This window comes from Rhinopithecus bieti, unplaced genomic scaffold (assembly GCF_001698545.2).
Source record: "Rhinopithecus bieti isolate Rb0 unplaced genomic scaffold, ASM169854v2 scaffold_1295, whole genome shotgun sequence".
In the NCBI taxonomy this organism is placed as follows: domain Eukaryota; kingdom Metazoa; phylum Chordata; class Mammalia; order Primates; family Cercopithecidae; genus Rhinopithecus; species Rhinopithecus bieti.
In genome coordinates, this window is record NW_016803880.1 from 6,746,520 (window position 1) to 6,771,158 (window position 24,639).

Sequence of the window (24,639 nt, forward strand, 5' to 3'; positions counted from 1 at the left end):
AAAAAATAACAAATTGAGTCTGTGGAAAACACAGAAAACCCACAAGATGGCAGAAGTGCCACATATATGTAAGTTGCTTGGTTACTTTATTTTCACCTCCTCCAGCTCCTCATCTGATAGACTTTTATGTTTAAAATTTTGTTGCTTTGAAATATAAATGCATCAAGACACGTAAAGGGGAGATGATAACATAAATAAGTTTAAAAAATCAGAAAAAGCATGTAACAAAGAAGCATACCTGGAGAATCATAATATTAAACCATTCAAAATAAATTCCCTTTAAAATATCTTATGTTTTAGTTTGAAGAGAAATATGTTTGCTGAATAAGACTAAGCATCAGAAGGTTAGGGAACTCTAAGAAAAATACTTCTTAGAGTATCAGAAGCTTCAATGGTATGTTAACCCTCAGACTGTCAAAATATCATCCAAAGGGAACTTGAGATTCTTGTAGAACATTATTATGATTGACTCTATTAATGACATTTGACTTCCTGGACAAAGTGAATAGAAATTGATATGTATTCTAGATGTCTAAAATAACAGACATACATGTCAGAACACTGGAGATAAAATCTGTGAAGCTTCAGAGTGAGGTTTAGAGAATTAAATATTGCAGGGCAAGCCAAGGCCTATTCTATTCTAAAGAATGAATAAGTTGCTTCTCTTTACTCTCTATGAATAATAAAGAGACATATCACTTGGATTTTGGAGAAGGTAAACATGCATTTTGTAATGTTATTCTTATTCCTTTATGATGACTTAGATGGCTACCAGTTTTGAGTCCAGACTATGTTACAAGTTGCTGTGCTGATTAGGTCATATGACACAACAGATCCAATGGATAAAGATGTTGTGTTGAATCTCCTTATAACAAGTCCCAATAGGAAAGCGAAGGCAGAGGTCTTTAGATTTGTGGAGCACAGTTATACTTCTACAGTGCAAACTATTTACCATTTGAAAATGGCTCTCACTGTAGAACTAGGCCGTAGTGAAGACTGAAAGCCTGGAAGTGTGAGATCAGAGATTTCTACTGAGTCAAACTTTTATGGGAGGTAGGGTGCCATAGCCATCTATTTTGAATTCATAACTGACTTATAAATTCATAACTGCATTTGAGAAAATCCAAAAGGTACAACGTAATTACATATACGGTGGCTGAGACTACACTGGTAGCTACATATTTGTACCAGTGCCTGTCTATTACCTCACATCTCTGGCTTCCTGGAGAACCCTATGTCTAATTGATAGAGGAAGAAACAACTGGGCTTGGTTTACAGCAGCAGTAACTGTGTTTGGTCTAGTCATAGATGTAGTGCTGCCACGCATATAGGGCTACTTCTATAGCCACACTCAGTAGTAGCCCTAAAAGACAGTGGTGAAAGAAAATCCACCAGTGTGCAGATAAAAAACTGGGTTACCCACTTTGTAGACAGGGCATATGAGTCTGTTCTCATGCTGCTGATAAAGACATACTCCACACTTGGTAATTTATAAAGGAAACAGGATTAATTGACTCACAATTCAGTATGACTGGGAAGGCATCCACATCCTTCTTCACATGGCAGCAGCAAGGAGAAGTGAAGAATGAAGCAGAGGAAGGCCTTTATAAAACCATCAGATCTTGTGAGAACTCATTCACTGTCATAAGAACAGTGTGGAGGTAACCGAGCCCATGTTTCAATTACCTTCCACCGAGTCCCTCACACGACATGTGGGGATTATGGGAACCACAGTTCAAGATGAGATTTGGATGGACATAGCCAAACCATACCACGGGGAAACGTAGACAGCAGTTCTGATATTTATAAATCTTTTGAAATGTCAAATGTCTTAACTATTTGGTCAAGGACCTGGAAGAAGAAAGATTCGAAAATTAGAGATCAGGCAGTCCTGGGAGGAACCATGTGAGTGAACTTTTGGGGATGAGCATAAAGCATGCAGAGCTTTGTGTAGCATGTAGATAGCTTCCACTGGAGCTCATCTACCAAATAAACTGAGTAGAATGACCCAATATGAAAGCGAACCTGTGAATGAAGTGGCTACGGTAACAACAAACAGGACTAAACATTGATCCAGTAACATAGAATCTCTCTCACTATAGCTAATTTAGCTACAGCTATTGCTGAATCTCCAGCCTGCCAGCGGCAAAGAGTGACATCTAACCACCCATATAGCAACACTCTTGGAGACGACTAGCCTCTACTTAAGATTGATTGATTAGATCCCTTCGACCTGGTGGGGAGAGTGGTTCCAGTGATATTAGGATTTTCCACACTATACATGTGGGTTTCCTTTCCTTCCTTCAGTTCCTACATCAGCAATACCACCTGAAGATTTTTGGGTGCTTTATCAGTTGAGAACATATCCTGCACAGAATTGCCTTGGACCATGGACCATTTTACAACAAAGGTCTCCCACATACGTCACCACTCGGAAGTACCTGCTCTGTCAGATTGGAGGAGTGGCCTTTTACAAACAACTCTAACTAAAGTGCCTTCTCAGTGACAACACACTTTGGGATTGGGCACTGTCTTTTACAATGTGGGGCATGAAGAAAACCAATGGCCAACACAAGATAATATACAAGGTATGAATGTAAAATTGTTCCATTACATTATCATTTCCAGCAATCCGTGTGTGAAATGTATCCTCACAACCTTAAGCTTTTCCAAATCACAATTTCTCTAAGAGACACTATCAGGGTTTAACTGAACTTGAAAAGACAACTACTTGTTGGTCATTTGGGCCTTTTTATACCAGTGGACCAGCAGGCAAAAGAGCTAAACAAATGAATTACTGTATCTGCAAATGTAATCAAGACTAATTATTAAAAGAAGCTAGAGTTATTGCTACATCTTGGGAGCAATATGTTCTGATGCTCCTAATTGGGAGCAGTGACAAGTTAATTAAAACTGTCATAGTGAATAGATAATAAAAACAATCACAGTCTAATCAATACCCCTTTGATGATCTGGGTTACCTCCAACAGGCAAGTAAGCAAGACTAACTAATTGCTAGCAAGGGGTAAGAGTAATCTAGAATTGGAAGTGAAGGAAGAAGGCGATGAGTAATAACTATTGATTCAGACAAACTGCAAGATTAGGAACCTTAGCTGGCTTTTCCCATTAACCTTTTTGTGTCAATTTTCCTAAATCGATACAGTATCCCTATCTCATGAATGGGATACTGTAATGGACTGGTTTAAGTACAAGTGAGAGTTGAGTGATGCAAACAACTAGACAGGAAAAAAATAGATCTATACAATTTTTTTAATGTGTCACTTGAAGCACCTTCACCCCCTTCTTTAGCTGCAGCAAATACTCTCATATAGCCTTCCACAAGCTTCAGGCAACTTCACAGCAACCTTTTACTTCTTGCTTCCTGTTCTAGGAATTCTCTTTGGTTTTGGTTTCAGATACCAATGAGGACATATTCACACTCAGACTTATGCAAACTGAAATTAAAGAGAAATTAATTTCAACTGAGCCATTGCTAACCAATGGGAGACGGTTGCTGGCATATAAATGCTCCCTTCTGTCTATGCCCAGATGGCAGTTCCAAGGTCTTAAGGCCCCTGAAAAAATCCGTGCAAGATCAAACACAAACTGCAAACCCAGTAACACATTCTTTTACTGGATTTCTTCTTTCTCGTTTACTTCCACCTGTTCTTCTTTCTTGCTCCCAAGGATAATTTACCAATTAAACCACCTGCCCACAAACATTAGTTTCAGGTTTTAATTTTCAGTTCTAAACTCAAGTTGGGCATAGCTCCAACAGTCTACAAATACTTTTTTTTGAAAATAGTCATTAAGGAGGAGAGAATTTAGGTAATGCACACCTTGGAGTCTATTCAGTTAAATGTATATGGAAACACTAACATCCAAAGACTGCTCAGGACAGTGGCGGCGAACTGGTTTTTACTATTCTCTACTATAGTTTAAGAGTGCATTAAATAATGGCCCTCAAATGTGTGTGGGGGTGTGTGTGTGTGGGCGAGTGTGTGTGTAGTGGGTCAAGATATACATATATCTCTTATATATAAATATCTATATGTGTATATCTCTTATATATAAATATCTATATATAAGAATACACATAAGAATATATATGGATATTTATATATAAATATATATCCGTATATATAAGAATATAGATAATAATATATATATCTTAACCCACTGTGTGTGTGTGTGTGTGTGTGTGTTTATCTTAACCCACTAGAATCTGTGAATGTCATCTTATCTGGAAATAGCATCTTTGCCAATGTAATTCAATTGGGAATCTCAAATGAGCTGTAGTCACACAGCCTTGTCCCCTTGTGTTTTCCCTGGGTCTCTCCTCTGTGTCTGTATCTCAATTCTCTCTCCCTTATCTCTTATAAGACAGAGGCAGAGATTGCAGGAATATATTCACAAGCCATGAAACAAGGATTGCCAGCAGCCGCCAGAAGCTAGGAGAGTGACTCAAATAAATAGTCTCTCAGGGCCTTTAGAAAGAATGAAGCTCTGACAACACTTTAATTTTGGACTTTTTGCCTCCAGAGCTGTAAAATTATAAATTTCTATTGTTGCAAGCCATGAAGTTTGTCATAAATTGTTACAGCAGTCCTAGGAATCTAATACACTTACAAATCCAAACACATATTCCGTTTCCATTATTTTGAGATGTCACCATTAAACATTGGTTCGGTGACATGATTTAGAGCTATGTATACAAACTATGTTAACTATTAGAGATTTGGTATGAGGTTATTTTAATAGCATTAATTTTTGAAGCCAGTGTCCATAGCTGTGATCTGAAGTAACTCCAGACTAAAAACTTAATAGCCAAACGAGAAGCAAAGTGTGTTTTAATTACAATTAAATTTTCAACTTTATAATTCAACCAAACATTAATTAGGTAAACTCTTGGGCTGAAGACCCAAGCAATCTTTCCTTGTCTCCCCTAAATCTAACAATTATACATTTTCATGTGCAGAAAAAGAGGATGAGAGAGAGAAGAGAGAGAAAGAGTATGTGTGTGCGTGTGTGTGTGTTGTGTGTGTGTGAGAGAGAGAGAAAGAGAGAGAGAGAGAGAGACCTACTCTAAAGAGATAGGCCTTACCTGTGCCTGAATTCCACATGGACCCAGAAAGCAGAAGTTTGAAAAAGCAGACCCTTTAAATTCTCTAAAGGAATTTTAATCTTAAGGCAGACTGTAGGGTTACTATCTTCTAGCAAACTGCAGCAGTCCCTAACCTTTTTGGCACCAGAGACCTGTTTCATGGAATACAATTTTCCCATAGACAGTAGGGGTGGGAGAAGGATGGTTTCAGAATGAAACTGTTCATCTCAGATCATCAGACATTAGATTCTCACAAGGAGTGCACAACCTAGATCCCTCGCATGCACAGTTCACAATAGAGTTCGTGCTCCTATGAGAATTGAATGCCTCCACAGATGTGACAGGAGTCGGAGCTCTGGCAGTAATGCTCACTCAGCTGCTGCCCACCTCCTGCTGTGGAGCCAGGTTCCTAACAGGCCATAGACCCGTAGTACCAGTCCGCAGCCCAGGGAGTGTGGCCCCCTGGCATAATGTGTCTAATTAATGCCTCTAGCTTTGACAACTCATTTTCTGGGAAAAGAAGTGTCAAGAAGAGGGTAAATAAACACATCCTTCGCTATAGCCATAGGAGCAGGATGAAGAGAGCAAAAGAATGTGTTTTCTTCCCTACAAATAAATTTGCATAACATTTTCCTATGTGTTTGGGGTTTCAGCTTGATCTGTGAGCTCGGTCTCATGCTCCAGTTTATCTTACCTGGAATTCTAGCAATCTCTTGAGGCTGCAAATATATCTAAAATTATTTATAAAATATTCAGTGGTGAAGTTAACAGGATTTTTAGAAAAGAGTAAGCTGTTTGACAAGATCATTTATATAAGTAGTTTACTATGAAACGAGTAACAACTAAAGATCTCTCCCAGCGTTATAAATACAGAGCACGCAATCATTACTGTGATTATGACCTACTGTAGTAAAAGATGTATAGTTTCATATTATAAAACAGAAAAGTAAATATAGTTTTAGTTCTTTAAAAAGATAATTTAAATATGGCATAATTTTATTTGTAGAACTCTTTAACTGGAGAATAGTCAAAATTTACCTAGAACAAATACCATTAGGAGCTAAGTCAAATATAATTAGATACAACAACTCCTGATTGTCACGACCCAAAATTTTGTGCATGCCGAACATTCAGAGTATTTTGACCCAAGTAAATTAAAACAACTAGCACTAAGACATGTCTGACTTATGCAATGGTTCCACAGCATCATTAATTTATGACAGCTGTCAGAACTGCTTGACTCAACTACTGTAAGGAGGCAAAGGCAATCATTTAATAAATCAATCTCGTGTGTTAGAGACTGATAATAAAATAATGCTTTTGATAAGAGTAGAACAAGACACAATGATTATTTGAATCAAATTATGCAAAAATCGTAAGAGTGGGTGACTGTTGCTAGACAACTTGTCTGATCATGTATGTGACTTTATTTATTTACATACTTTCAGTCCCTGCAGTCAGGAGACATTTTGTAATGTGGAGAAGATTTAGCATCGTGCCCTGCTGTTAAGTTCACTAGCTATGTAACTTTGGGCAATTTATACATGCTTTTTGATTCTCAGTTTTCCACATCTTCAAAGTGAGCCTTGAGGTACAACCTAGGTTACACTGTTGTCATAAAGATTAAGTCATGTGTGAAACGATTTATAAATAGAGAAGCACCATCCATTTGTAAATCATAGCATTTCTTCTGCTTCTGGTGGAAGCTTGGGGATCTCCATAGCATGAAATGCATGTTGCAGATTAGAAAAGTAATCTTTTCTATGCCCTTTAGTCTGCATTATTCATCATCCTTCCATTTGGAAGGCACAGTGCCAGCCAACTGTGCATAGTTCTACATTTCAATAAAAACTACACAGAAAATGAAGTTAATGTATGGTCTAACATGTGCTACAAAATAAATGAAAGGTGACAAAGAGTTTGGCTTCCAGTGAAATCAAGATGAGACAGTGATGCCTATAAATGAGGACAACTGAAGAATTAACATGGAAGACAGCCCCAGTAATTGGGAACTGCGGTGGGACTACTGGCAGTTCATCCTCTCAAGAGTCACAAAAATACTGAAGAAGATGGGAAGGATATTCAAAAGTCAAGACACAAAGGCATTATTTTTTCTCTATAATCAAACAGCATTGGCTCTAAAGACAGGTAGGCTCTGTTGATGATTAAGTTGTCAAGTGAATGCTTTACGTGAAGGATGTACAAGCAATAGAACCAATAGGTCAGATACAGATTTATATCTAAGAGGAGATTTGTTAAAATATTGGCTCACATGCTTATGAAGCCTGAGAACCCCACAATCGTCTGTCTGTAATCTAGAGAAACAAGAAAGCCAGTACCATACTTCGGTCTCAGTTTACAGACCCAAAAACCAGGAAGACTTGTGTCCAAGGACAGAGGGTAAATGTTCGAGCTTAAACAGAAACAAATTTTCCTTCTAAGGATTGTATGAGGCCCACCAGCGTTGGTGAAGGTGATCTTCTTTACTCAATCTACCAATTTAAATGCTAATCTCTTCCAGAAACAACCTCACAGACATACTCAGAATTAATGCTTAAACATCTACCCATTGTTTTCTATAATATTCATTCATCGATCTATTTTAAAAATGGAAGATTCTTCCATGTGAAATGGGTAGCATTAGAGGCTTGTGCATAGGCTATCAATTTAATTCCCATGTTATTTATTTTCTACAAGTACATTATTTGTATTTTATGTCTAAGGAATCTGATGTGTGGAACAGTTACGTTGCATATAAATAGTGATGCTGTCACCAAGGGACAGAATGGGGACTTTAACCCACGTTTTCCCTACTTTAAAATAAAATCCCCTTTTTCCGACTGCTTGCCATGCACTCAATTTGATTGTTACAGTAAATTGAAGTGAAAAATTTAAAATAACTTTTAGCAATTTCTTATATCTTCTGAATTTTTTTAGCCTGAATGAGGGAAGGTGGTCATGATAAATTTTGTCTTCCCTTTTGTGCCCTCAAGAATATTTCAGTAGATTATATCGTTGTTCTAGATCTTCCTGTCAGGTTGTAAATTGCTTCTATGACTTCTTTTCGCTCATATTTCCCTTCCTCCCTATGGCTACTTATTGGACGTCTCCATTAGAATTACCTTGGAGTCTTGTTCATGTCATGGTGCCTGCACTCACTCCAGAATTACTGATTCACAATCTCTAAGGTTGGGCCAGGGAAGCTGCATTTTTAACCAGCAGACCAGATCGTCAAAAGCAATTGCAACAAAACACAAAACTGACAAATGGGATCTAATTAAAGAGCTTCTGCACACCAAAAGAAACTATCATCAGAGTGAACAGACAACCTACAGAATGGGAGAAAATTTTTGCAATCTACCTATCTGACAAAGGTCTAATATCCAGAATCTACAAGGAACTTAAATATATTTATTTACAAGAAAAAAAACTCATCAAAAAGTGGGCAAAGGATATGAACAGAGACTTCTTAAAAGAAGACATTTATGTGACAAAAAAAAAAGTTCGAAAAAAAGCTCAGCATCATCAATCACCAGCGAAATGCAAATGAAAACCACAATGAGATACCATCTCACGCCTGTCAGAATGGTGATTATTAAAAAGTCAGGAAACAATAGATGCTGGCGAGGCTGTGGAGAAATAGGAAGACTTTTACACTGTTGGTGGGAATGTAAATTAGATCAACCACACCACTGTTGAAGACAGTGTGGCGATTCAGAAATACCATTTGACCCAGCAACTTCATTACTGTATACATACCCCAAGGAACACAAATCATTCTACTATAAAGACACATGCACACATGTGTCTATTGCAGCACTATTTACAATAGCAAAGGCATAAAACCAACCTAAATGCCCATCAGTGATAGACTGGATAAAGAAAATGTGGTACATATACACCATGGAATACTTTGCAGCCATAAAAAGGAATGTGATCATGTCGTTTGGAGGGACACGGATGAAGTTGGAAGTCATCACCTTCAGCTAACTAACACAGGAACAAAACCAAACACCACATGTTCTCACTCATAAGTAGGAGTCAACATTGAGAACACGTGGACACAGAGAGGGGAACAACACACACTAGAGCCTGTTGGGGGATGAGGGGTGAGGGGAGGGAACTCAGAGGATGGGTCAACAGGTGCAGCAAATCACCATAGAACACGAGTACCTATGTAACAAACCTGCACATTCTGCACATGTATCCCTTTTGGTTTTTTAGATGAAAGAAACAAACAAACAAACAAAAGGAATCTCTAGGGTTGGTCCAGGGAAGCGCATTTTTAACCAGCAAACCAGTTCTTTCTGATATGCTCAAAATTGAGAACCCTCTACACAAGGCCCAGCCACATTACCTGACTCTTTCAGAGTTTAATTCAGCTCACAACTCCTGACCCCAAAGTCCACGTCCAGCACTGTGCTAGGAGGCTCTTCTACCTACACCACATCACATGAGGTCATATTGCATCAAAGCCCATCTATTTTGTTGATAGTCCATGATGACTTCTAGTTCACTCACATCCTTACTTGGAGTCCTGAGTAAGTCTCCGATAAATATATGCTGGGATCACTGTGACATCTCTTATTAGAACCTCAGTAAGGGTTGTGATCTCAGCTTCCTGCCCTCAGTACCCCCTCCTGCGCTATGCTCCTGATGCCAGTTCCCTGGTTAATTTAATACTTCTCATTCTCTACAAGAAATCTGTCTTCCCAGAATGACTCAAATCATCTTTTTATCTTGGTTCAGGGGCTAAAATTACAGATGCAAAATAGCTCTTTACTTAGTTAATGATGACTTCAAGACCTGTAGGAGTCAGGGCTAATTATGCACCACTGGATGTGGTTACTCTAATGACTCTGCTGATACACAGTGTGAACAAGTGAAATCAGCAACTGAGTTCAATTTTGCTTATTATAGATTTCTGACACTCCATAGAAAAAGTGCTTGGGGACCTCTTGGAAAAAGGTGGAGTGAGTCCAAAGAAATTATTTGCATTGGCTAAACAAAGGCGAAAACAACTTTCTCTTAAAATATCTCATGAGATTTAAAACAATTGTAAAATTAACCTTTCAGAACAAAAAAAATGGTCTTTAATACTGTATTTGTAAAATATAATGTATTTATTGAAATGTTCCTCTCCTTTTTACATATTTGGAATAGCGGTCAGTATTGTGAGCAACACGATAATTGAGAGTAGATGTAAACACCCAGAGATCGTCAGGGTGTCAAAAGCTACTTTTACTGCCCAAGTTGCTCTCAAGGGAAGTTCGGCAATTAAGAAAGCACCCCTGACTCCACCCACCAGAGGTGAGGGGTTGTATTTACTCATATGCTTTTGCTTCTATCTGTATTTTGCTTCCAACAGAAACAGCAGGAGTAGTGAAATATGTCTTGGAAAATCAGAGTTGTCAGGGCTGACTCTAGGTTACTTATGAAGGAAGGGAAACATCTTTATCCATCAGTCACCAATTTTATTATGAGACTTTGATGTGAGTGAAACAAGTAGAAACTTTATGGTTAAAGTTGATTTTGAATCTCGACTCGAATGTTTACAAATTGTCACAATTTGGAAAAGGATTAAACTTTGGGTTCTCATTTCATTTTTACATGGTGATTTCTATGTGTGAGCTGTTCTTATCTCCCTTTGTTTACCCTTTGTTCACCTGTTTCATTGAAGGGGATGTAGGTTCTTATGATTCAGGAGCCATCCAAGCTGTTCTCTTCTCCTGGATAGCTGTCTTCTACCCACAGCTAGATTAGGTTGATATTTCTCAACATAGTGTGATGAAGGACCAGTTTTTTCTTTTTTAAAACCCTGATCCATCATGGACCAAAATATTTTGTAAGACACAAAAAATATGATCCATAAAAATTATATGAATCATAAAAAAAATGACTAGACCTTTGGATATCATTGCAATGTTGAATTGTTATAAAAAATTTTGGTTGGGCGCAGTGGCTTATGTCTGTAATACCAGCACTTTGGGAGGCCAAGAAGGGCAGATCACAAGTTCAGGAGTTCGAGACCAACCTGGCCAACATGGTGAAACCCCGTCCCTAGTAAAAATACAAAAATAAACCGGGCATGGTAGCACGCGCCTGTAATCCCAGCTACTCCAGAGACTGAGGCAGGAGAATTGTTTGAAACTGGGAGGCGGAGGTTGCCGTGAGCCAAGATCGTGCTACTGCACTGTAGCCTACACGTGGCAGAGCCAGACTCTGTCTCAAAAAAAAAAAAAAAAAAAAAAAAAGTAAATGTTTAATCTCAATATCTGTACTTAATTGATCGGTTTGCAGTTTCAAACACACATTTTCTGAGGAACATACTAGGTTAGGAGACTTATTTTCTGAGATTTATACCAATTATTGTGTCTTCTTAGATGCCTTTGTTCTTTTTCTATAAACATTGTGGCAGGTTACGTTTTACTTCCTTGCATCACGAGTTGCGAGCTCAGAGGGAGTTATGTAGTAAATGCTTACAGAAATATGTATCAGGAGAAATGATTCTGTGAAATATAGGTAAAAATATCTAATCAAAATATCTGCTTCTAATTACTACTGGAGAGAATATTTATAAAGTTTCTGGCATATCAGTAAATGCTATCTTGCTTCTCTCTAGGGTTCTTGTCACAGATAGAAACCCTTTGGCCTTCTCTTCTCCCATGCTCCTACCACTGGTTTTATGAGCCAGTTCTACCTAGTGCTTCTCTAAGCTTCACACAACTTTTGGAAAGGCTATCTGATGCAACAATGCCAATTGAGAATTTGTTTTCCTTCAACTTTTAAGTTCATGGGTACATGTGCAGGATTTGCAGGTTTGTTACATAGGTAAATGTTATGTCATGGTGGTTTGCTGTACAGATCATCCCATCACCTAAGTATTAAGCCCAGCATCAATGACCTATTCTTCTTGATGCTCTCCCTGCCCCCAGCACCCCTGACAGGCTCCAGTGTGTGTTGTTCTTCCCCATGTGTCCATGTGTTCTCATAATTCAGCTCCTACCTATAAGTGAGAACATGTGGTGTTTTGTTTTCTGTTCCTGTGTTAGTTTGCTGAGGATAATGTCTTCCAGTTCCATTCGTGTCCCTGCAAAGGACATGATCACATTCTCTTTCATGGCTGCATAGTATTCCATGTTGTATATGTACCCCATTTTTCTTATCCAATCTATCATTGATAGGCATTTAAGTTGATTCCAAGTCTTTGCTATTGTGAATACTGCTGCAATGAACATACATGTGCATGCATGTTTATAATAGACTGATTTATATTCCTTTGGATATATACCCAGTAATTACCCAGTAATGGGATTGCTGGGTCAAATGGTATTTCTGCCTCTAGGTCTTTGAGGAATTGCCACATTGTCATCCACAATGGCTGAACTAATTTACACTCTCACCCACAGTCTAAAAAGGTTTCTTTTTCTCTGCAAACTCACCAGTATCTTCTGTTTCTTGACTTTTGAATGATAGCCATTCTGACTGATGTGAGGTGGTATCTCATCGTGGTTTTGATTTGCATTTCTCTAATGATCAGTGATGTGGAGCTTTTTTTTTTTTTTTTTTGGATTATTGTTAAGACGGAAGTATAAAACCCAAAACTTTAAGAACCCTCAAAGAAAATCTAAGCAATGCTATTCAAGACAAAATTCATGATGAAAACACCAGAAGCAATAGCAACAAAAGCAAAAATTGACAAATGGGATCTGATCAAACTTCACAGCTTCTGCACAATGAAAAAAATATCGCTAAAGTAAACTGACAGCCTACAGAATGGCAGAACATATTTGCAATCTGTCCATCTGACAAAGGCCTAATATCCAGAGTCTACACGGAACTTAAACAATTTATGAGGAAAACAAACAAATAAACAAACGACCCGAATTGAGAATTTAGAGCCTGATTTGGAACTATGTTTTTCAGGGATGCTCCGTGTTTACTGTGTTTTCAATTGACGAAGATGCTTTATGAAATACAGTATGGCCTTTTCTACTTTGAGATAGGTGAAAATTTGAGCTGGAAGCCTTTAATCCTCATGCAGAGCAAATCTAACCTACCTGTCACTCAGGATCTTAAAATGATTATGTGGTCTCGTTCTAGGTGTGTTAATTTTTTACCTCATTTCAGGTCATATCCTGTGGGTCAGTGGAGCCTAATTGACCCATGAAATTGAAATATTTACTTTTACTATGCAAAGTGAACAGATGTGCAGGTAAGCTTGTAATTATAGGGGTCCTTCTCACTCAGGAAGACAAGCCTCGTTTTTCAGTATGAATGAAAGAGACTGATGTATTTCACTATACACAGTGTATTCTATTTTTAAAATGATGACTATGCAGAAACATTTGCCAATATTATCGGAGTCTCGCTCTGTCGCACAGGCTGGAATGCTGTGGCCAGATCTCAGCTCACTGCAAGCTCCGCCTCCCGGGTTCACGCCATTCTCCTGCCTCAGCCTCCCGGGTAGCTGGGACTACAGGCGCCGCCACATCGCCAGGCTAGTTTTTTGTAGTTTTTAGTAGAGATGGTGTTTCACCATGTTAGCCAGGATGGTCTCGATCTCCTGACCTCGTGATCCGCCCGTCTCGGCCTCCCAAAAGGGAGTACTTTTAATATAAAAGGTAATATATGTAGGATACCTCTTCTAAATCCACAAGATATGTAATAGAAAATGGAGATGGTATAGTTATACTGCAGAACATATTGTTATAGCCAGGGCCAGATTCTTGGTTAGGGCTATCAGGGAGTTCTGAAAGGTTTTCCAGTCAGTGGAGGCCCTAGGTTCATGATCCCTTGTCAATAATAATGCAGTTATCACAAATGCATGAAATATTTTGCAAAATTGTCTTTGTGACCTAGTTAATAGAGAATTCCAACATATTATAAACAGCAATTCACTTTTTTTAATGAAGTTAAATTCATTGACAAAAATGCAGTAAAACTGATACAATGCAGAAGTTATATTGAAAGTTTATTTTCAAAATTTAGAATATTGAGAAGGATTTTGTAGTACCATTGGTTTTTAGTCTATGCTGACAGAGCTGTTAAAACAATGTTGGAGAAGAAGGATGAAATACACGACCCTACTTCATGTCAAATGGACTCATGATCTATAGTTAACTATGGGATGGATGAAATGCTTTATGAAAAATCAGTACAACATGTCAATACATGATGTGCTTTTTCCTAACAATAAAGTAGGGAAAATGTACCCTTTTAAACAGGGTTAGCATTGGCTCAATTGCATAACAACCCACTTGAGAGTGAGTATCTCTCTCAATAATGAAATACCTGCTGTGGTTCTCATGTTTGGCCTCAGTCTCTGATGTCGGAGATGGGAGCCACCTCTACTCATGATCCCAGAGAACCAACTCAAGTCAGATGACAGCCCTCACTAGGGTGAGCCAAAAAGAGGAGAGAACACACTCTGTCTTAGTTTGTAGGAGTGATATTACCAACATCACCTGTTTCATTTTACTCAGGTCATTTTTTTTTCAGGGCTCTCTAATTTATCTCTGGCTAGTAGGAGTTCTGTGGCAGCAATATTATATGGCTCAGTAATGAAAATTCACTTCTGAGAGCAGATAAAGAGATTTTTTTAAAGCTGTAATAAAAAGACATTTGATCATTCTTTGTACTATATCAGATTAGTGCTTATATTTTCAGGAGAAATGGAAACCAAGAGTTGCATAAAATAGACTGTCCCCATATTATCATCATAATAGTCAAGATACTTGTTCTTTTTGTTTATAAATATTCAATTTAAAAGTTTCTAAAAATAAATATAAAAAATGAAAATAAAAACTATTCTAATATTTTAGAATTAGTTTCTAATTTTAATAAATATAATATATTACAGATACATTTTGATTTTAATTTATTAGTTTTAAAATTTATGATTTAATTTTCAACTTTCCAAAGAAAATCATTATCATAAATCTAATAAATAAAATTATATAATTCCAGGATTATATACAAACCCATACTTCCCTAATTTGTAATCCTGGGTGAAAGAATTTTTCTTTAAGATTTTATACATATACTTGTGTATGTACATATATAAACATGTTATATATTACATATATGTTATATAATAGTGTTTAAAGGCTCTTACTGATATTTTAAAATTTACATGCACACATTGTTAGATAAGTGATATGGTTTGGATTTGTGTGCCCTTCCAAATCTCATGTCAAATTGGAAGAAAGGCCTGGGTGACAGGTGATTGGATCATGGGAGCGGATTTCCCTTTTGCTGTTCTCATGATAGTATGTTCTCATGATATCTGATAGTTTAAAAGTATGTGGCACCTCCTCTTTCTCTTTTTCTCTCTCCTGCAGCCATGTAAGTTGTGCCTTGCTTCACCTTTGCCTTCTGCCATGATTTAAGTTTCCTGAGGCCTCCCCAGTCATGTGGAACTGTGAGTCAATTAAACCTCGCTTCTTTTTAGATCACCCAGTCTCAGGTAGTTCTTTATAGCAGTGTGAAAGCAGACTAGTACAGTAAGTTAAGGACATTATTGAGGTTTATAAAAATAATATATTTATATATCTAATGGTAATAATTTTTAGCATATTTCTGCTAATCATACTTGCACAGATTATATAATCATGTTATAAAATATGATATGTAGTGTCAGACTCTATAATATCAATACTTGTTTTCTACAGATTCTAACTAATAAGGGAAAGAGGCCCAGCATCACATATGGACTGAATTACAGTATCAGGTTCATTGCATCAAAATCTCTGTTATATCAGAGAAAAATAGCCTGTTCTGAAGCCAGAGTGAGGCTTTCAACTCCTTCTCCTCAATCTTCCATTAAAATAGTAGAAAGCTTCCTACATTTCTTCTCTTGCTTCAACTTTTACTTTCTGTTATGAAAGTAATTAGAAGTTCTCTTGTATGAAGATTCAGGGCTTATGAATAGATATATAGAGCAGGTCCTGATTATTAATCTGTTTCTGTTTTATAAATTATAGGATAGAGGTAGTTATATGATGATGCTAAAGTGAAATAAAAACACTGGTTTATTTTCAATTTTTTTTTTTTTCAAAAAGACTTGTGACATGGGATAAGTAGGTTATTCAATGGCATATTATAGTTACACATAATAAGCAACACACCTACAGACACAAAGTTTCTACAGGATCTTGATGACTATTAAAATTTAATCAGATATTTTGTTTCTTCAAACCCAAAATATAAATTATAGTAATATGTATTGAAATATATAATGTTTATAACTTACTGCAATAAGTAGAAAATGAGTGATTTTGATGTTTAAATGTAAACATTGAAAAATTTAATAAATTTGAGTCTTAATGTTCTTGATAAACATGGTACATTTTAAAAGTATGAAAGCACTTCCCATTATCCTACTTACAAGAGACCTAGGAAATTTCATGATATAGGTTATTTCATCTCAAGAAAATAACATAATCACAAAGAAAAGGCATATAGTCATAGGCAAAAGGAAAGGCTCAAGAAGTTATTTAGTTTACTATTATGAAAACACCCTGCATATGTTAAATTCCTAGATTGTTCTAATTTGGATACCATTAAGTGGTACTACTTTTATAGAGTTTTTTGGGGAGAATAACTTCAAACACTGTTAGGGAACTATTCCTTTGCCATAAGGTGAGACGGAAGCACACAATAGAACACAGCACTCATTGTGTGGTTACAAGCTTGTTTCTTTGCTTGCTTGCATAGGAAGCCAGGTAAACAGGCAGACATTTTACTATTTTGTCAGTCATTAAATTATTTATGAATGTATGATAAAAGTATATTAAATATTTTGGAAGTTCAACTTATCGTCTATGAAGAGTTGGTCACTGAAAAACAAATGATCAGTGCGTAAATACGACAAACTTATTTTAAATGTCATACCTCTGTAAATAATGGTATTTTTTTACACTCTGTCAAAAAAGCTATACTATTAGTCTAATAAAAAGAATCAGATTGACATATTTGAGACATTTTCCTTTCTAATGTATGACTGCTTGGGATTTCATACATGGTTTAACGTAATGAAAATATCAGACTAACTTCAAGAAAAGTGGGAGTGCAGAAATAGCAGAGCCACACTTGGTAGTTACCAACAAAGCCACAAATTCTTAATACAGACATTCAATATAATGATCAAAGAATTAAAGGTAAGACATTACTCAAACAAGGAAAAATGACACAACATAAAGTATCACTTAAAAGCACAAAAATACAAAGCCTCCCAGAAGGATACTAGCCATGGGAAGATATCAACGGGTTGTAAACATGGGCAGCATTGTTTCATCACTCTGACCACAGAATGGAGAAAAGACAAGAAAGGGAGCCAGAAAGGGTATGGTCAAATAAGTTAGAAAGCTATTTTGTACTTTTAGTTGAGATGATGTTCACTTGAGCTGGAGAGAGTATTGGTAGAAATGGGGAAAACTGGAGAAATTAGGGAAATATTTAGGTGATAAAATCAAAAGAACATGATGCCTCATTTCAGGAGAAGGAAATATGAAGCTTGACACTTAGGTTTCTGGTTTGTGTTAATGAATGTGTGAAGTTAAAATTCACCGAAACAGTGAACATTGGATGAGCACCACAGTTCAGGAGGTGACTGGGAGGTGGCTGGGAAAGTGGAGATCATGTGTTCAATTTTGTACAGTTGAGTTTGGGTATATTTACAGAATCACTAGGCAATGTAACCCCAGAGGTCACTATTCACATAGAACATAGTTTCAACAACAGTTTTCATTGAAGAAGACTATTTAAAACATTTAAGTGGAAACTATGAGTAGTTACATAAGCTTGAATTTCAGATGGATCAAAGTTAGATATAACTGGATTTTAGTGAATCTAAAAAAAAATCATGAATTTTAATATCCATATTTTAACGTATCACTGAAAAAGAAGAAATATTTCAATTAAACTCTGAAATTTTATCTATTCTAAGTTAGATACATTTTTTTCAGATCATATTTTAAACTATAAGGAAAAGCTTGTCTTAGAATTGATTAAATACGAAGCAAATTTGAACATCATAATCATTTGTAGGTAGTTTTAGCCATATGCATGGATAAGCTTGGGAGAGAGCTTAGAGAAGGAGTAAGAAATGTCTGTAAAATGGCCAAAGAAAATCTAATATTGAATGATCTGGATAAAGGGGAATGATTCTGCAGAGAAAAATGTTTTTAAAATGCTATGTCAGTAGGGTATCAGAGAAGCCCAGAATGAGAAAAACAGTTTTAAGAAAGAAGAAAAAAGCAATAGTACTATATATATATTTCTGAAACATTCATAGAATTTATTAAAATAGAAGTATTTGGTGACCTAAGAAGGAATAATTTTACTTGTGTGGTGGGAACAGAATAAAATGGAGTAAGTTGAATAAGAAGGGCTAAGTTAAGACATGCTCACAGAGGAAGAAGACAAATTTCAAGAAGTTCCGCCACAAAGCGGGGGAGAGACATAGGATGGCAGGTGGAAAATGAGTGATTAAAGGGAACTTTACTTTAAAAGATGAGAAATATATGTTCATGTCCAGAAAACCAAGGAGGAGGAGCCAGCTAATTATGAGAAACTGAAAGATTAGAAAGAAAATAGTTTAAGATTTCAGAGAAGATAAAGATAGATCCAAAAAATGGGTGAAGTAAAGTTGGTTTTTGACAACAGAAGGAATAACTTCCAATGTCTTTTTTTTTTTTTTTTTTTTTTTTTTTAAAGACCGAGTTTTGTTCTTGTTGCCCAGGCTGGAGTGCAGTGGTGTGATCTTTGCTCATGGCAACCTCTGCCTCCTGGGTTCAAGCAATTCTCCTCCCTCAGCCTCCCAAGTAGCTGAGATTACAGGCGCCCACCACCATGCCCAGCTAATTTTTATATTTTAGTAGAGATGGGGTTTCACCGTGTTGGTCAGGCTGGTCTTCAACTCCTGACCTCAGGTGATCCACCTACCTTGGCCTCCCAAAATGCTGAGATTACAGGTGTGAGCCACTGCGCCTGGCCAACTTCCAATTTCTTTGGAAGTTATATTAGACTGTTTTTGCATTGCTATAAAGGAGTACCTGAGGCAGGATAAATTATGGGGAAAAAAAAGGTTTAATTAGCTCAGGGTTCTGCAGACAGTATAAGAAGCATAGGGCTGGCATCTGCTTCTGGTGAGACGTCAGGAAGCTTAGAATCATGGTGGAAGTGACAGAGGACTAACATGTCACATGATGACAGAAGGAACAAGGTGGGGACGGAGGTGCCACATACTTTTAAACAATCAGATCTCTCATAGACTCACTCATCACGAAGGAAATGGTGCTAAAGTCATTCATGAGGGATACACTCCCATGATCCAAATGCCTCCCTCCAGGCCCCACCTCCAACAATGAGGATTACATTTCAACATGAGATTTGAAGGGGATAAATATCCAAACCATATCAGAAGCACAGGGAAAGGCGGATCATTGGGGACCAGAGTTTGGCAGACATGTGCAAAGAAAAGACATAGAGGAAAGAGAGGTCAAGGCTACACTGAACTAGTACACAAACTCGCATTAGTTTGCACATGGTTTGTTACCAGTCTTTAGCTAGAAACGAACTTTCCAGAAAATGAGAGTAAAAGTTATGAAATGTGATTTCAAGTTAAAAACATTTTATCAGTTGACGCTTCTAATAACAAATTGATAGCAGTGTTTTGTATGCCTTTGGGGATTTTTACACTGTATTATTTAATAATTTATTTTTAGTTGTATTTTATAAAACTGCTCTCCCAGCATGATTTATAAACAAGGCCATCATCTTCATCATCATTGACAACAACAAAACAACGTCTTTGATCACAGATCATTTGAGAAGTACTAGTTTACTGCACATTTTCAGTAATGTTTTTGGAATTATAAACCACAGGATCTAAGTTAGGTGATGGTAAAATGAAGGAAGGACCAAGCTGATTAAGTGAGTGATGATGGAGAGGTTAGTGGAGCCGAGCTTCTTAGGAGAACAGTGATTATTTCATAAATACATGGATACAGTCATAGAGCAGGAGGTTGAGATAGTGATTTTGGAGGTGAAGTAGTTAAGGCTTTATCTGCAGTTGGCTGATGAGGAATGGCTCAGAAAGTCACTAGTAGGAATTAGATGAAGGACCTGAGAAGTTGTTGTTTGAGATAAAACTTCCGAGAAAATGTTAAAGTCACCAAGTATGGCAAATCATCCAGAGTCAGTGGGAACCCATTGATCCAGGTTTCAGTGGAGGGAAAATGGAAATTCTGCAGGGAAATAAAAGGCAGGAGATAAAAAGGAACAGATTTTGTTTGCAACAAAAATCCCTTCAGCAGTTAGGTGAACGAGAGTATGTGTAAGATAAATGATGTAGGAAGGACAATTCAAAGAAGAAAAGACATACAAACAGAGAGAGAAATAAAATTTAACAAATTCCATGGAGAAAACAACACTATCTCCTCCACTGCCTCATTTGGAAGCTGAGATCTTCCTGTGGCCTGAAGGATGCAGCAAGTTTACACAAAGGTGGTTTTGTTTTTTGGTTTTCTTTTCTTTTTAGTTTTTAAAACTGATTTTTTTTTTTTTTTCCGTTTTCAAAACTGATAGCCAACATTAGAATTATCTGATCATAAAAGTGACATTTTGGAGCATGTAGTGTAAATGAATTCATAGTGAATCAGCAATAAATATACAGGTGATATGTAGACTGGCCCTTATGTGAGCTTGATTATCTCTGTCCTCTTTCCCTAAAGAGGCTGAAAGTATTGCTTCCATTCAAACCTTCCCTGGACCTGAATATTTTATAGCAATAATAGGAGAAAGAAAAATAAGCCCACAGAGAACAAATGAACTTTTGACTCTCGTTTACTCTTCCCTTTAAAAGTTTTATATCCTAGTATACATCTCATGGCCTTCTCATTGTGGGACCTTGAGAACTTTATTTCAGACTAGAGATTTTTCGCCTTAAGAAGAGTTAGGAAAGTAGGCAGTGTCACTGAGAAGTGACTGAGTGTCCAGAACCTTGAATTTTCCTTTGCAGGTAGCAGTTCCCCAAATGGGGTTCAAAATCATCCAATCAATCTGATTAATATTAAATAATTTGAGAAACTGTGAATGTTGCAGAAAATTTGTTTATTAACTTACCCATAAGGTAAGATGAAAAATGATTTTCTTGGATTTATTTTAGATGAATTATTTAGTAGGCTGATAACATTTTTGTTTATTCTGGATTTATCAACGTACCATGTGGGGCATTACATATCATCACTGCTTTATACATTCTTTAATATAATATTTGCTCCCTAAATAATTAGTGGACATGCTGAGATTTGAAAGTTAAATTTAGGGTGGCAATGAAGATTTCTTGAGGAGATGATTCTTCTGCTCATGAAGTTTCTGTTCGCGTTCTCAAAAAAATTGTATTGTGACTATTGATTTATAATTTATGTGAGTGGATTCAGATACTATTTTTTGTTTTCTTTTACTAGGTTGTAAGCATTATAGTCTTACTCTCTTTGATGTTAGTTCTAACTCTGTGTGTGTTGATGAATGTGCACGTACACAGAGGGAAGAAGGAAGGGTAGAATATGGGCAGGATGAAGATCTGACTGTCTCATCCTATTCTACTGTTTGATGGGTCTCAACCAGAGGCAAGTTTGCCCCCCAAGAAAACACATTTTGCAATGTCTGGAGACATTTTGTTTTCAGAATTGAGTTGGGTCAGGTGTGCTACTGACATCTGGTAACAGAGGCCAAAGATGCTGCTCAACCTTCTGCACTGCACAGAACAGAGTCCGGCAATAAAGAATTGCCAAGCCTGAAATGTCAATAGCTGCAAAGTTGAGAATCCTTGGCCTAGTCGAAAATAACATCAGCTTAAAATTTTTGCCCACTGACGAGATAATTTGAGTCTTCCTTAACATTGCAATGAGGAAATGCTTTGTGATAAAGTATTTCTCAATTTTCAATCTTTTATCTGCAAGTTCTAAGCTCCCTGATATTGACATAATGACTAAATTTCTGAAGATAATCTTCCTTCTAATGAAATGGGTCTAATTAAATGAGATGAGTATAGAAAACTTGCAGCAGAATGCCCGACACATATTTAATGCTCAATAGTGTTTTCTTCATTTCCCACAATGTTGTAACAATTTTAGTAATTTTAAAGGATTATTTTTTAACATTTCGGTACAAAGCCTATAAATATTTTAGTCTATGTAATAATAAAGGAATTATTGAGTGTTGCTTTGATAATTCCCTTTGCTTGTGTACTCTAAACTCTTCATGATTTGCTTCAGCAAAAATGGTTTTAGTACCTTATTCATGATTTAACAATGGGAAATTTTGAGGACTGTTGCATTGGGTTAGAAAGTAAAGCTGTTTATTTCTTTTAGTAACCTTAAGACCAAAAAAATTTTCTAAAATAAAATTTTTAAAGGAGTTATTTTCTTTAAGAAAAAAAGACTTGCATATATGCATATATAAGTTCCATACATTTAAAAAAACCTCAGAATATTCTAGAAGATTTTCTTTAAAAATCCGTTTTTAGCCCTTTTAAAAAGATGTTTTTAGTTATTTTTTTCCACATAAAGAGTAAAATATTCTGGTAATATTTTATACAAATATAATATGGACAACTTGTATCATTCAGAAATTTGATTGCAGATTAATGAAAATACAGTGAAATTAGTGAATGCTTATATCCCAGATCTTCATATTTAATGCAATCATAAATTTTGACTTTTTTTTGGCAAGGAAGAGATCAAAAGTTTTCATGCAATTGAGACATTTCAATATGCATACATTTTCCTCTCATTTCTTTCCTTTCCTTAGGCAAGCACACAACTTTAAAATAAAATTGCCTGTTTAGTAGTTTTTATTTAATTCTAGAATCCTTCAGAAAGTGTTAAATGTCTTTTCGACAAGGTTAGCTCTTTTTCAGCAAACATTATAAATCCAGAGTTTAAGTAGTCATGTACTTTTATGATGCGTATGAAAACAGACACTCTTGAATTTATGGATTTTCCATTCCTTGCAATACTCTAGAGTCAATAACAGTTTCCTCTTCTTTATCACAATGTGTGACCCAAATTTATACTAGGATAAGATGTCCAAGGGTTCTTTTGAGAGAGTTAAAATTGCTGGTTTCTTAATATGAGGATGACATACTGAGGTATATGCAAGATTATCCATTGTGGAAGAAAACTGTGACATTTGTAATTATTTATTTTAAAATAATTATTTTATTTTAAACCTGAGGAGTAAATAATGCTAATTAATATAAAATATAAAAACTGATCTGGTACCCTGTGTGGTAGGGAGATATTGATTAGGATATTGCATATGTCCTGGGGAACACTCAAGATTTCCTCAAAATCATGAAGTTCCACAGAGTTGCTTGTGTGTTTCGTTTGTTTTCAATGTAAGGCTAGGGACTACAGTTTGTCTATTAAAGTGAAGTTATCTAGTTTTAACTAAAATGTTATTCCTACAACATTTTAGTCTTAAAAAAGTGTTCCCCATAGAAATTGTAGCTCAGAGACAACACTATCATGAAAGTGGTGACTAGTAAGAAAGTGGATTAAGAAAATGTGGCACATATCCACCATGGAATACTATGCAGCCATAAAAAGGATGAATTCATGTTCTTTGCAGGGACATGGATGCAGCTGGAAACCATCATTCTGAGCGAACTAACACAAGAACAGAAAACCAAACATGCGTGTTCTCACTCACAGGTGGGAATTGGACAATGAGAACACATGGACACAGGGAGAGGAACATCATACACCGGGGCCTGTTGTGGGTTGGAGGACAGGGGGAGGGATAGCATTAGGAGAAATACCTAATGTAAATGATGAGTTGATGAGTGAAAAAAAAAAATCTACCCACGTTTACTCCCTGTAAGACCCAATTTAAACTCTGTTAAATAAAAAGGAATGTATTGGTCAAAAAAAAAAGAAAGAAAGTGGAACTGTTCTCTTTTTACTAGTGAGAGAGCTTCTTAGGCACCATTGTGAGAGAAAAACAGTGATGACTTAATAAAACTTGATAATAAATTGATAAAAATATTGATATTATCATATTATTGAAATATGTGTTTGTGTCCACTACCATGAACAATAAACCATTGATATGTGTGTAATAAATTTTGTAACTTTGCAAAGTATCTTTAAAAACACTTACATCCACTAAAAACTATAGAAAACTGAAGTAAAAGGGAACCAGACTTTTGAAAATCTGTATCTTAAAATATTGGCCAGGCGCGGTGACTCACGCCTGTAATCCCAATGCTTTGCAGGGCCAAGGTGGGTAGATCACGAGGTCAGGAGATCGAGACCATCCCGGCTAACATGGTGAAACCCCATCTCTACTAAAAATACAAAAAAATTAGCAAGACGTGGTGGCAGGCACCTGTAGTCCCAGCTACTCGGGAGGCAGAGGCAGGAGAATGATGTGAACTTGGGAGGTGGAGCTTGCAGTAAGCCGTGATCGTGCCACTGCACTCCAGTCTGGGTGACAGAGTGAGACTCCATCTCAAAAAAAAAAAA